The sequence below is a fragment of the Melospiza melodia genome, chromosome Z, assembly GCF_035770615.1.
Source record: "Melospiza melodia melodia isolate bMelMel2 chromosome Z, bMelMel2.pri, whole genome shotgun sequence".
Taxonomy (NCBI): Eukaryota; Metazoa; Chordata; class Aves; order Passeriformes; family Passerellidae; genus Melospiza; species Melospiza melodia.
In genome coordinates this window covers 65354014-65367898 of record NC_086226.1, presented here as the reverse complement: position 1 = coordinate 65367898, position 13885 = coordinate 65354014, and positions in this window count along the sequence as shown.

Below are 13885 nucleotides of genomic sequence, written 5' to 3'. Positions count from 1 at the left end.
TTGACATCTTCCTGTGGCATATGACAGTGAACCACTTTGTAGCAACAAAAATTGTACTAGAAGGGTTTTTCTAGTTGCTGCTAAAATCATTCTCCCATCAGTGAAACAGATTCAAATACTCCTTTTAATTCACAGAAATATATGAAGTTTTATGTTTAAAGCACCTAAAAAGAATGACACATTGACAGACACCTTTAAAAAGCCTGTGAAGAAATTAATTATTCTGTCTTCACAGTAGAGTTTGAAGTGTGTACAATAAAGAAGATAAAATAAATGTTAAATAACTGCTCATGTAACCAAGCACCAACTGTTCATGGGTCACTTTGAAGAAAAACAAGTGTACATGTAATTACAGTATCAGAAGATATAAAGTGACAGCTGAAATGAGATTGGAGACATAATTCTGACACTGTACTGTTTAAGTGTTTGGCCTTGGAACCCCCTAATCATGTTCTTTTATCACCAAGGGTGAAGTGAATTCATTTTTTAAATCAACAGAAAACCACTATTTAAAATAAAGCTACTGCTTGTCATTGATTAGACATAAAAGTACTTTACTCTTAGGACATATTCATGAAGCTCTTCAGCTACCTCAGAGATAATCTGAAAACACTTCATAATGACACCAGGGTGATTAAACACCTCACCCAAGCTCAGAGGCCAGACTGGCTAAGAAATTTTGTAAATGTTCCTGTTAGTCTGTGGAGCTACTTGTGTGAATTTTGCAAATAAATGGAGACTTCTGCCTGTACCAGGATGCTCTCAGAACCACTGTGTCTCATGTGCAGGGCTATATTTTTAAATAAAATATTAGCAAGCTGGCAAGCAACTGGCTGCACTGTGTAAAAATTGTCTGTTTCTGGGATACAGTTTAGGTTAAGATGCATTAGCAGGTATGAAAGCTATTTGGCTCTCTTTTTAAAGCTCTGTGCTCCTTTGTCTCCCTCCTCCAACTATTTTGGAAGCACCAAGAAATGTTTTCAGAAGTGAAATGCACCATTTGAATATGCCATGCACAAGGCAAGACTGTTGATATTTCGCTCGACCCCAGGTCCACCCCCATCTCCAGGCAGGAACAAAGAAACTTTTTTAGAAACTTTCGGAGTTGGTACTGAGAGAGCTGACACCAGTGCATCCCCAGATACCACCTGTCACAGTCCTTGCTGCACAACCAGACTTTGCACAGCCTGTTCTTCAGCCAGCTCAGTGTCACCATTGTTCCCATTCTCAGCTGACAAAAGCTGGTACCCACCTCAGCTGGGAGGGCTCAGACCCTCTGGAGAGGAGGACGCTGGTTTGGAGAGACTGTGGATGGGTGAGGGCTCTGTTTTCTGACTGTTTGTATCAACAGCAGGGGTCCTTGTAAATACTGAGGCCCAAGAGAGGGTGTCTAACTGTAACAGCAGAATGGCTGCAGAATTTAACCCAATTCTTCCACTCCTCCTCATTTCTTATTAAATTACTTCCATTCATTGAGAAAGCGTTTGGCTTTTCCTCCAACACAAAATCTACAGAAATTATCAGTTAAAAAGGCTGCGGCAGGGGGCAGACAGAGAAGCCAGTCCTCGAGAACAGGGTCCTTGTAATTTTTTCATTAACGATGTCAGTTTTGTGCCTGCTGTCACACTCTTGTGTCAGGAGAGCCATGATGTCTGAAGAGATCAGTATCAGCTTAAGGTGAAAAAAATGAAGACTCAGACCTAAGGGCTGTTGCACAATCCATCACATACAGCCAGTTGCAGCGGAAAGCAAATTTACTGAGATCTTGGCAAGAGAAAATGTTCGCTCAGGAAACCAAATCTTCCAAATAAGGTACTAGCTTGTTTTCTGTATGATGCGAACTATCTCTGCAGCGAGAGCCCTTGCAGTAGCATCTTGAGCTCAGTCAAGAGAGATCACTCAAAACTCTGCCTTTCTCAGTCCCTATAGCCCAGCTGGCTACACTCCTATGAGACAACTCAAGCACAAACATAATCCATCACTACCTATTTTATAAACCAAACACAAAATGTCTTAAATAGATTAACCATGTACAAAAGGCTGCAGTGCATTACTTCTTCTGCATGAATAGCTTTAAATGCTGCTTACAAGGGATTTAGATATGTACTTATTCCATCAGCTCTGCAACCAGGACCACCTTTGGAAGGGAAGGTCAGATTGGCCCACCACGATATTGAGTGGTACCTTTAAGCATACAAACTGGACAAGAAGAAGGTTATACAAAGAGGGTTCCTGCATCTTATAGCTGAATACCAAATTGTGAAGGTGGCCAGAAGTTGAGTTCTGGTGGATGGATGGATGGAAGGATTGATTTGTTTTATCCTCAGAAAAATGCAAGGCGTGGATGTCAGCCCCACTTAGAAAATATCCATACCCCATATTCAAGGCAGAGCTCTTGAGAAGCTTCTGATTATCCCCAACATGATACTTTTAGTGGGCTACTTACATTTTACCCTCTTTTTCAAGTGAACCTTCAGGTTTTAAAACAAACTCCATTACTGCCCATAGCAGAGTACTGAGCACTGTGGGCAGACATAGACACAGACTGTGGGAATTAATTGGTTTAGACAAGGGCTAAATGCATTTTATTTTGAAAATGCAGCAGCAGGCTTAACTGAAGTCTGCTGCTCCACTGTCTCACAACACCAGTCCTCTTAGCAGAAAGCAGCAGGAATGGGGCTTTGCACAAGGAAAAATCACATTGGGGTTTGTGAAAGTATACTCTACTGCCAAGACAAGACTACTCTAAATTATTTGCACCAGAAGACAGATCAACAATTCCTAAGAGAATTTTTACCCTGACATGAAAAATTAAATTTCAAAACATGCTCTTCCTGAAGACTAAATTCAGCTTTTGTAAACCAAAAGACATCACACAGTAACAGTCCACATACAGTGCATGCAACGAAAGAAAGCAGATGGTTTTCACCCAGTCTCTAGGTAATTTCTAATACAGAGCTTTCAAGCAAAAGTTGAGTATTAAGCACAATTGCTGGCTAGTGGTGAGAAACCAAAGGCAGGACTCTTAGTCAAGAGTCATAATTGCTCATTAGTCAAGAAACATAATTGCTCATTTGTTCTGGACCAGCAGTACTACTGAGCAAAAGTCTGTCAGTCGTGTTCTGCCTGCCACTGGACAATGAATTAAGACTCTGCAAAACTTTGCTTGCATTGGTAAATTTTCTTCAAACAAGTTCTGCTGGTTTGTCATTTGCTGTCATTTGCAAGGCTTCAGGAAATGAAAGCCTACTAGGCCACAGATTTGAGTAAAGCAGAAGCTTAAAAGAAGGCAGAAAGCATAATGTGTTTGCTTACTGCAGGGGCAGGCTATGTTCCTTCTTTTGGATGAAGGTGAACAAATGGATCTGAAAGGCACCAAGAAAATAATGAACATGGGTGCAGTGGATATTATCAAAGGCGAGGAAGCAATAGCTACACAAGGGGAGAAAAAAGCAAAAGTATGTTGGCATACATGTTCAACTCATTTGGCTTCAACGGATGACTTTTCAAGCAGGCTATAATCTCCCCAACACAGGAAGACCAATCCTCATGAGCGCTGCTGGTGAGAAGTGTGGTGACACAGTCTACAGGCATAACATGAGAGAGGCTGTGAGGACCCTCCATACTAACCCCACCATGTGTTTCTGCTCCCTGCGGAGCCTCACACAGATGCTGCACCAACGGGGACCCTTTCCTCACTGGTCTTTGAACAACATTTTGTGAAATCAAATCTGAAGGCATCAGAGGGATGAGGATTTCTGCAAGGAAAGTGAAAGGTGCCATGTCCTTTCCCAAAGTGGCAAACTGAATAGCCCAGTGATCAGCACTAGAGGAGAAATCAGTGTGACACATGTTTGGTAAGTGAAATACCTGACAGACTAAAAAGTTTCTTTAAGATACTGAAAGACATAGTATCTGCAAAGCATAAGAATTTCATGCATATCTGAGTTCCAGCCCAGCTCTTCACTCCCAAGTTCTCCTTAAAATGATAAAATTTGGCATGCTGAGAGAAAATCTGTTTACAAAACACACTTTGTAAATCCCTATTCCTTCTCCCTTCACTATGAGAGAAACTCTTTCCAGATGAACACCTGGAATTTCCATTATTAGAGTCCACATGCAATGACAGTCATTAAAATGGTCTAATAATTATGCTGACTGTATTCAATAAGTTGTGAGAGTTATCTGCTCCTGGAGTGTTTCCTCTCCAGTGATTACTTTTTCCCTTTCATCAAGTGCCGCTATTATTTTATTTTCTTGGTCCCAGGGAAAAGGTGTACAGAATTAAAGTGCTAGATGAAAAGCTTTCATTCTGGTAAGTGCTTAAGGGGAAACTTGCATAAACACCAGAAGAAAATAGAAATAACTCATTTCCATTCCTTTTTTTCTGAGGAGTGACTGATTTCCCTGTCAAACAACTTAACAAGGCTGGAAAAGAAGTTGTTTCTCAAGTGAATAATAATGAGAAAAGAATGTGATTTGAGGTGGCTATTTAATTCTGACTTATGTAGTGCCCTGACTTATGTATTACCTTAGATCAAGTATCTTTTACACTAAAATAAAACAGACACTTTTCCCAAACAAGTAATTGGAAAAGTCCTAGCTTTGAGTCGGGTCTGAAAAAGACCAACATCTTACTGGGTATGGTGAAAGAAGGCTACTGGTATTTTTTCTGTTCAGTAAATTTTCTTAAAATTATTATTTTCACTTTTAAGTTTTCTTCTGTCTTTCTATAATGACTTTAAAGACCTCCAATGTAGTTTTTGCAGCATATAAATAAATACACAACTTCACAGTATAGCTATGAGGTTTTATTTTCTGATTTCATATTACCAGCATTTCACCTCAAAGACACCTCCCAGACCTACAGTCTGTAAGTAAAGAACAATGTCTCTGGTCATAAATCTGTGCAGAAATATACAACAGTTTGTAGAATTAGAGTTGTTATGAATCCTGTTTCTGGCAGATGAGCCCACAGGCCAGACAGTCCATCAGCAGAAGACCTGCCATCCTCGCACCATCAGAATTGCTAAAAGGCTGTTATGTATCCCTTATACCTGTTTTTTGCCTGTAGGACCAACAGGACAGGGCTATAGACATGTCTCATATGTATAATATGAGGGAGAAGAGTCAACAGACAGCAACCTGACACAGGATTTAAGAAAAGTGAAGAAAGCATGAACTGAGACAAAGCATTAGACCATTATAGCTGATGTTTCCTATTGGATGTAAAACATCTGTCCAAAACACCTTTTGTTGTTACCAGCCGAGCAGTAGCCAAAAGATGCAGACAGAAGCCCCTAATCTTGTTTTCAACCAGGTACCACAACCAGACCACAGACATCTTGGCACTTGTGAGTCTGAGAGCCTGAAATACCTGAAATCAAACCACAAGAAAATTCAGTATAATGAAAAGCTTCCTTTTCCTTAAGAATGTGCAATAAATTTTGTGACAATTATCTTGCACTGAAGTCCTGGTTATGGAAAGGAAGAATCCACAATGTGTTTTAGAGGTGAAAGCATCTAAGGAGTTATAGTCATAAGGATAACCTTACAGTGATTACTATAAATTACAGAAGTTTTACACTCAAAATCACAGGCACAGGCAATTAGGGGAGAAAAGTATGGCCCTGGCCTCAAAATAAAAGCTAAAGTTTTATCCATCCAACCATATGAACCTGCAGGAGGCAAAACAAGATAGAAAAAGAAACCCTCACGATCACCCAAGCTGATGAAAATGTGTGTAGTTTGCCTCAAACAAGAAAAGCTATTTGGCTTCAAACATGATGGGTGTCTGGAGGGCTCCCCCAGGTCAATGGCACCTCCTCTAAGTTTCAGCAAGGAGCCGCATCTCCTCCTTCTTCTGGATTTAACTGCCCAGATCTAGAGGCCAGATTGCAACAAGAGGACAAGGGGAAGCAAATCATGGAAGCACAGAAAATCTTCCCCCTAATGCTAGATCTAAATTTAAAAAAAAAATCATGACAGCTCATCTGAAAGACAAATAACAGCTGTTTTTTAATTATCTAAGGAACACTTTTTTTGTATCATGCAAGGAAAAATACCCAGCAAAAAGGACATTAAACAACCATTAAGGATGCTAAAGAGCAGACAGAAGTGACAGCTAATCTGGACCTACGAAGTGACAATGCTGACCCTTTTCTGCTTTTGCTTAAAATGTCTTCAAATACTTCTTGTGAGATGGGGGATTTTGGCAGGTTTTTTTCTTTTTCCTTCAGTTATTTATTTTGCTATTAAATACATCATATAGCTATTTGTTTATGGGTTTATGTTTGTTTGTTTTTACAACCCATTAGGTTTATAAACTCTCTTCTATATGTCTGTTTCATTTATTTGAACTACAATAGATCAGACAGGATTAGTTGCTTAGCAACTTTTCAGTGACAGAATGTATTTTGGAGAATTTGCAATGCTCATGCTAGAGGTCAGAAAATTTTATAACATCGTAAGCCAACCAGAAAATATGTTTCAACAACAAAGATTTCTTCCAAGGCTTCTATTTCAATAAGAGAGGATTTCAGAATACCACCAGAATGTTCTTCTGGAAAAGGGATAACAGATATTTAAAGTGCAGAAAGTAATAGGAAGGCAGGAAAATATGAGTAGGTTTGGATAAAGTAGCATTATACCTTTCATAAGTGCATTTCATATCTTCCTGCAGTGCAGCTGTACTCTTCCCTCCTACACAGGCTGCATTCTTGCATTTGGAAGGATAAACAGAATAAAAAAATCTAGCTTTATGAAAGTCTAATCAATTTTGATTTCTACCTGCCAATAAGTACAAAAGAGGCAAACAAATAATGTCACAATTAAACAAATAGAATGTACTAAGGGAACAGAAGATATTTAATGTAGTGCTGAGGATGCTGTAGGCTGGTTGAAAACAAATTCCCTCCAATGGCAGATTAGATGGTGTCTCTTTTGTGATATTTCCTGATTTACAAAACATTCTTGAATTAGTTTTGCATGACACTTAGATACTGTACCTTGACACACAAAACCCACATCATCTGCTGGTCTTTCCCAGAGACATTTCTAACTTTCATGCTTGGATTACAGTGTGCAGTACATCACACCTGTATTCCCCAAACCTGGAGATGAAAGGCATCAATTCTGTGTTGGTTTGGGTTGCTTTATTGTTGGTTTGTTGGATTTTTTTAATGCTTGCCTTAATGTTCTTGGGATCCTTGTGCGTCACAGAATGAGTTAACACTTAAGTTGGTCTCTGCGGCACCCAAGATGCAAAGGTATAACATAAACCCAAAATGCCTTTTGCAATGGCATTCAGTTGATAAAAGAGACCTTTTAGGAATGTGCTACTTCCATCCTACTCCAAGAGTCCTTACGGAAATCATGTGTGGTTCTTCATTTTTAAGACTCTAGAAAGGAACTGAATACCAAAATTGAAGTAACACAAGTTTTGTTTTGACAGAAAATTTTCCCAAGTATAAGGTAGGAATCCTTCCCTAAAATTCTTCAGTGGTGCTTTCTCCTGGATATATCAAGAGTACTCTGCATTCTTGGTTTGCCAAGGTCCTTTGCCTTTTTCTGGCAAAAAGTGGTTATGCTGGGCCAGGAGAGGATACACACTAACTGAAAAACTGAAAACCCCAGGAAAAATTTAGGAAAATTGTTGTTAGTGAAACCAGATATGCTCAGCAAGCTTTCAAAGATAACAAGCTCCCAGCCAACTTTACAAATACTATTTTTGGCTGCTTCCTGCCTTATATAATCATTTCCCTAAGGTCAGACAGTTTAACGCATTTTTTGGACTATATGGATGACTACACAACACCTCAAGTAAGGGAAAAGACAATCAGCTTTCTTTCCTCCTGTTATTTCCAGCATTATCTGAAAATTTGTTTCAAAGGGAGAAAACCACTGCATTATTACAGTGGTCAGAAGTAGCCACCAGGTGTTGTTTGTCTGCTGACAAGGATATTGAGTAGTAATAGAGAAAAATGAGGTTTAGAGATAATTAATTTCCAGAGACAGAACACTGTTTATGAATAATATAATTTACTCTATCTCTTTCAGGCAGCATCTTAGACTGAGATTTACATTATTCAAGGGTTTTTTGAAGAAGAGTTCACAGTCATTTTTCAGCAAGAAAACTAGCAATTTCTTCTAAGTAATCACTCATATGAATAAAACTGCACTTTGATGTTTCACCATTTTAAGTTTAGCTAAGTTTTTGATGACTATTTTAACAGAGTAAAATAATACGACTGTTGCATGGTATTAGTGCATTGGCTAGACAGCAAAAGCTCTAGTTAATGTTCCAGTACAGATTCACATCCTTAAAAATTAATGAAACATTCATCTTTGAGAGTGGAACTTTCCATGCAGAATGTCACAGTTACAGTTTTTGAAAAACTGAGCCAGTTTTCATCTACTGCTTTCAAGTCAGCTAAAGGTGACTCTTTCCTTTCATTACCTTGCATTTCCTTTCCTTTCATTTCCTTCATTCCAGAGGAAAGATTCAAATACACTGCAGAGTCCTTAACGGTGGGCCAATACCTCTGATAGGTCTGACTGCAGAGCTGTGCTGCAGCTTCAGGCTTTATTTGCTGGTGGCACAGGGCCTGCAGGAGCCTGGAGGGGCATGGCAGGGAAATGGGAGGCTTTGCAGCCTTCCTATCAGGTACTACAAGACAAAGATCTGCACTGTCACCTCAAAAACAGTTTGTCATGCCAATTCCACCTGCTGCAGCTGATGGAGGGCTCACTCTGCAGAGACTCAGGTCTGGCAGAAGATGAGCCAGTTGTCTTCCAAGAGCTGCATTAAACCAATGGGCTTAAGTCATACCTGAGTGGAAAAGCTGCACAGTAAAAAGCACTGATACCCCGCTTGAAATTATCTGCACAGGAGAAAATGATCCTTTTTCCACTGAGAGAAGCGGAGCTTCAGGATGCTGCATCACAAAACATATGTTACGTCTTCAGGAACAGACAGGTCCATAAACTGGGAGCTGGAAATGGATCACGTGACAGCTCCTTATTTTTACTCTAACAGTATGATTTACTTCAATCTCTTCAGTTCCTGTCCAATGCAATGAGTGTAAGTTGATAATGACAAAAATGCTTAGGAGGTGCCTTATGTGATTTCACAGGCAAACAGCTGGGATATTTAATGCCTGATGGTGAACACTCCCTTTGTGCTCAAACTGCACTGACTGAACAAATCTCACTTGCATGCCGTCTGCTAAACATCCTTGCTCAAAATGAGTATGCAAATTGTTATTTCCCTGCATCTATTTTCCAGAACCATCCAAAATGACCAGCTTAAAAAATAAATAAAAGAAATCAAAAATTTTCAGTCTGACACTTGTTTGTCATATGCCTAAATCAAAACAAAAACTTCAAAGACAGGAAAAGTCTTCTTATATACAACAAGCTTGGTGTTTGGTGCATTCTTTGACTGTGATCTGAAGCAGCCCATTCAGACTTCCAGAACAGTGCCACATTGGAGCTACACAGATATTTCCCCAGCTGGAGGCAGTTTACTAAATGCTGATTGCTCTGGGATAGAAACAACCATATACGCCCACACTGAGAAAGCACCTTCTTCAGTAATATTCTCTGTTCAGTCCACTGCCTCATTGCATTTCCAAAAGTATGGGCACTCCAGAAATCTATCTCCCAAAACCTTTTCCAAGCACTGCTTTAATTGTTTGGTTCATGTTTTGGCAGCATCCAGTGAATTCAGCTCAACTTGGCAAGGAGTTTTTCTCCCATATGTGTATTTTCCCCATATGGTGATTTACCAAAAATAATGGGCAGAAACATTAGCCAACCAAATTAATAACAGCATGATTTTAAACACATAAATGAAGAAGATTAAAAGATTTTGAGACTGCCAGTAAACTGTTATATAGGTGTACCAAGAGACTTTTTTTCATTTTTCACAGCCATTCCGGTCTAACTCCAGAGAAGCAAAAGCCTGTACCCTGGTCTGATATATTATAAGTGCATGGAAGCAAATGTCATAACGTGTAGAGACTCGGGAGTCACTCACTGGCTTCCGTCTATAACTGCAGAGATTTTCAATTCCAAAATCTGATGATGATGATGATGACAGTTCTCCTTAGTTACTAAAACTTCACATTCATGGAAGGCTTTAAAAATTTGACCACAATAAATTAGAGGCACTTTAGGACAATATTAAGTCAATAAAAAGAAGGTTTTTAACTGACATCAATTGCACTTCTCACAAATTATAAAAACCTGAAAAAAAGAAGACACTGCAGAAAATTGTTGTGGCAATAGTTCTTTCATTGGGAAAATCTGATCACATCTCAGTCCTACTCAACACATGTACAGGTGTCCTGGTTTTAGTCAGGGTAGCATTACTTTCCCCTCAGTAGCTGTTCCAGTGCTGTGTTTTGTATTCTGAATGAGATTGGTGTTGATAACACACTGATATTTTGGGTTTTGATGAGTCATGTTAATCCTAAATCAAGGACTTCTTTTTTCCCTACGTCAAACAAAACCAGGAAGGAGCATAGCTGGAACAGGTAACCTAAACTGATTGAAGGGATATTCCACACCATGGGACATCATGTCCACTATATAAATTGAGGGAGGTACCCAGAGGGTGGCCATTCTGGATTTGGGAATATGATATAAGAGGATCCGTCTGGCATCAGTCGGAGCAGGGAGAGAAATTGTCTTGTGCATCACTTGTTTGGATCTTTTCCTTTCCCAATATTATTATTATTATTACTTCACCTATTATTTACCACTTTTATTGTATTTTACTTTGATTTTAAATATTAAACTGTCCTTATCTCAAACTACAAGTTTTACTTTTGATTCTCCTCCCCATTCACTGTGGTGTGGAAGTGATAACAGAGGGCTGTGCAAAATACTGCATGGTGCTTAGATTTCCATCTGGGTTTAAAGCACAACAACAGGGTCAAAGCATATTACTCAATCCTCAGTACATGCCTTTTTGGATTGTTCAGGAAATGCATTAAACCCAGAGCCACATGCATGCCCAAAGGCACACAGATGATCTTTACCAAGGGAGGTCAGATCCAGGGTTGCTTCTGGCATGATTAGACTGTGTTTTGTGTTGTCTGCACAACATACAGCACCAGTCTATGCCTCATTGCTGAGGTTGCAGGATTAATGCACAGGTCCCAGAAGCAGCATAATCTGGGTTATTTTTCATCTTGTCTTCACTGAGGGAGACCAGACTGACAGCTTTTAATCTCACTTGGCATTAGCTGATCTCTTAATAGATGTGAAGTCAGAATCTGTCCCACAGATATTTAAATAAAATTAAGCTTTCACAGCAAATTTTAGATTTTACTTAGAGCTACAGTAACATCTAGATAATTCTTGACCATACTGAAGACCAGTTTAACAGCATTTTCATCCAAGTAGTTGTACTGTTTTGTTTAACTTCTTCAACTGAACTGCAGCGAGGAAAAGGATAATTCCCAACAGTGAGATGCTGGCTTAAGAAGTGGTAAAAGGACTTGGCCTTAGCCAGCCTCATCCTTCATCAAAGCTATTGGTGATAGAAGGTCCCCATTTCCCTTTAGCAGAAATGTAATTACGAAAGTGAGGTAGAAAAATAAATAAAAGACATCATTTTTAACATGGGGAGAGATGATGTCAGGAAGAGTGTAGGCTGAAGGATGTGATCAAGACTGGCACTGCAAAGGAAAACAGAACTCCATGGAATGGGGCCCTATGTCCTGCCTCACTGGATAACTTGGTGCTATCCACAAAACTTTGTAAACCATAGACTGCTTGGGGATTTTTTTTTTTTTGTCTGGGAAGTATTGAAGGTGGAGGTAGATACTCGAGAATCTTGCATTGCCTGTGAGTAGCACTGCTGTATCCCTGAGGGTTATGGTGGGACGGACCATGCACACCTGGAGCCATGGGACTGCATCAACCAAATGAGGAGATATCACAGTAGAATGTGATTCCTTACTGAGAGCAGAGCATGGGTTAAGATGAGAGTGTTAAACCAGAATCTAAAACTGGGTCATAGTTCAGCCATCTATGGCTTTTAATTTAACATATATTTATTTTTAAGATCTATTATGATATTTGTGTCTAAAAGATTAGACTGTTATTACTAATATATCTCCATTTCCATAAGTCTGCAGATCCCGCTCAGACAAAATTTCCCATGTAATAAATGTGAAGGGCATGTAATATTTGACCCAGTATAAATAAGTAAAAATAAACTTTCAAGTGGTTTTTTTTATTCAGAGGTAGAAATTATTTCTTTTTCAAAGAGGATTACTGTGATGCAAAATAGCTTGAAGTCAATCACACTGTCACTAGAAAACTGTCTTTGCTATGTTTTTAAGGAGATGGAACCAGTACACTAATTACCAGCCATCTGTGATGGGACCTAGGGATTCACTCTCTCTCTTCCCTTCCTGCTTTTATATGTAGACAGATTCAGATCAGAATCCCTGGAGCATCAGCCAAGGGATAAAAGCACATGAAGAAGGTCCCTGTTGTGAGCTGATATGTGTCCCACAAGAGAACATCAAAAAAAGGATTGGCTAATCATCAGGTTTCTTTTGAATATTAAGGACAGTGAAAGAGCGTGTGTCTTCCTGGCTGATCCTGTGATGCAACTATTCAACCACAGGCCAAATCCACAGAGCAGCACTGAAACCCAGGTGGCATCTGCAGGAGCCAGGGAGGCTTGTACCTAGAAGCTGAGCCCCTGACAGCTGCAGCCCCTGGTGGGACAGTGGGATACACTCAGGCTGTGCACAGAGGTTTCCAAAGCTTGCAGGCCCTGTGGAGGGCAGAGAGGCGCAGAGCTGGGCCTTGCTGCTCAGACAGCCCCCGTCACCACAGCAGGGACTGTCATTCCTGGGAGATGAACAGGATTCAGGAGAACACAGGTCAGCTGAATTTTCCTAGAAGCGAGAGCATTCCTTTGCCAGACACAGCTCTACTTAGGACCTCTTAATTTTTACAGATTCACGTAAAATAAAAATAATCCTGGAGTCATAAGTCAGACAACTGCATGTTAAAGCACTACCCGACAGAAAACTTTAAAATAAATTCTCCTCTGGAAAATGTCAGACTATGAGGCTATAGGAGCCATGTAATGATATTTCAGCACCTGTAATCTTTGGGAGAGAATGCCTCATCTACAAACTGTTTCTCTGTCTTTAGAAAGAACTTGAGCTGAATTTTTGACATTATTGCTCAAACACATATGGTCTTAGCACTAAGCTATCTGTGACGTACATTACAAATTTCTCCCTTTTCCAGACCAAATGAGCTGAAAAGAGCTTTTTTCCTACATGAAAAAGATAGAAATTACACTGGCTGTTTCATAAAAATATTTCCAAACTAGAATATCATTAAAGACTAAACGGCCCAAAAGTTTTAAGCATTCACATTTTGCTGGACGAAAAAAGGTGCGAGTGATGGGCAATTTTGGGAAAGAAGAATGATAACAGCTGAAATGGGAGAAAGGTTTCAGCTTGTTTCCAGCAAAAAGAAATCTCAAGGAAATCATCAAAATAGCAGTAAAAGCTTTTTTTTTATACCCACAATAACATTGTGGTTTGAAATTTGGGGAAGTCAGCATATTTTCAGGTTCTCTGCGAACCCTTTCAAAAGCAGATTTATCAGGTGACGTAAGGAAAGTTGGGGAGTTGGGGTATCCTGTTTACCTGCCCCTCTACCTGCGGGTTTTCCCGGGGTCCCCAAACTAGGTGGGTGCCTGCAAGCGTATGGTCCTGGGCGTGTGCAGGCGCGGGGGGATCCAGCCGGGTCACGAGCATGCACATCCGCAGACGGATCAAGCCAACACAGCCAACAGAGAGGGCTCGGGAGGCTCCGGTGAAATTCCAACAGGGCTTGATTT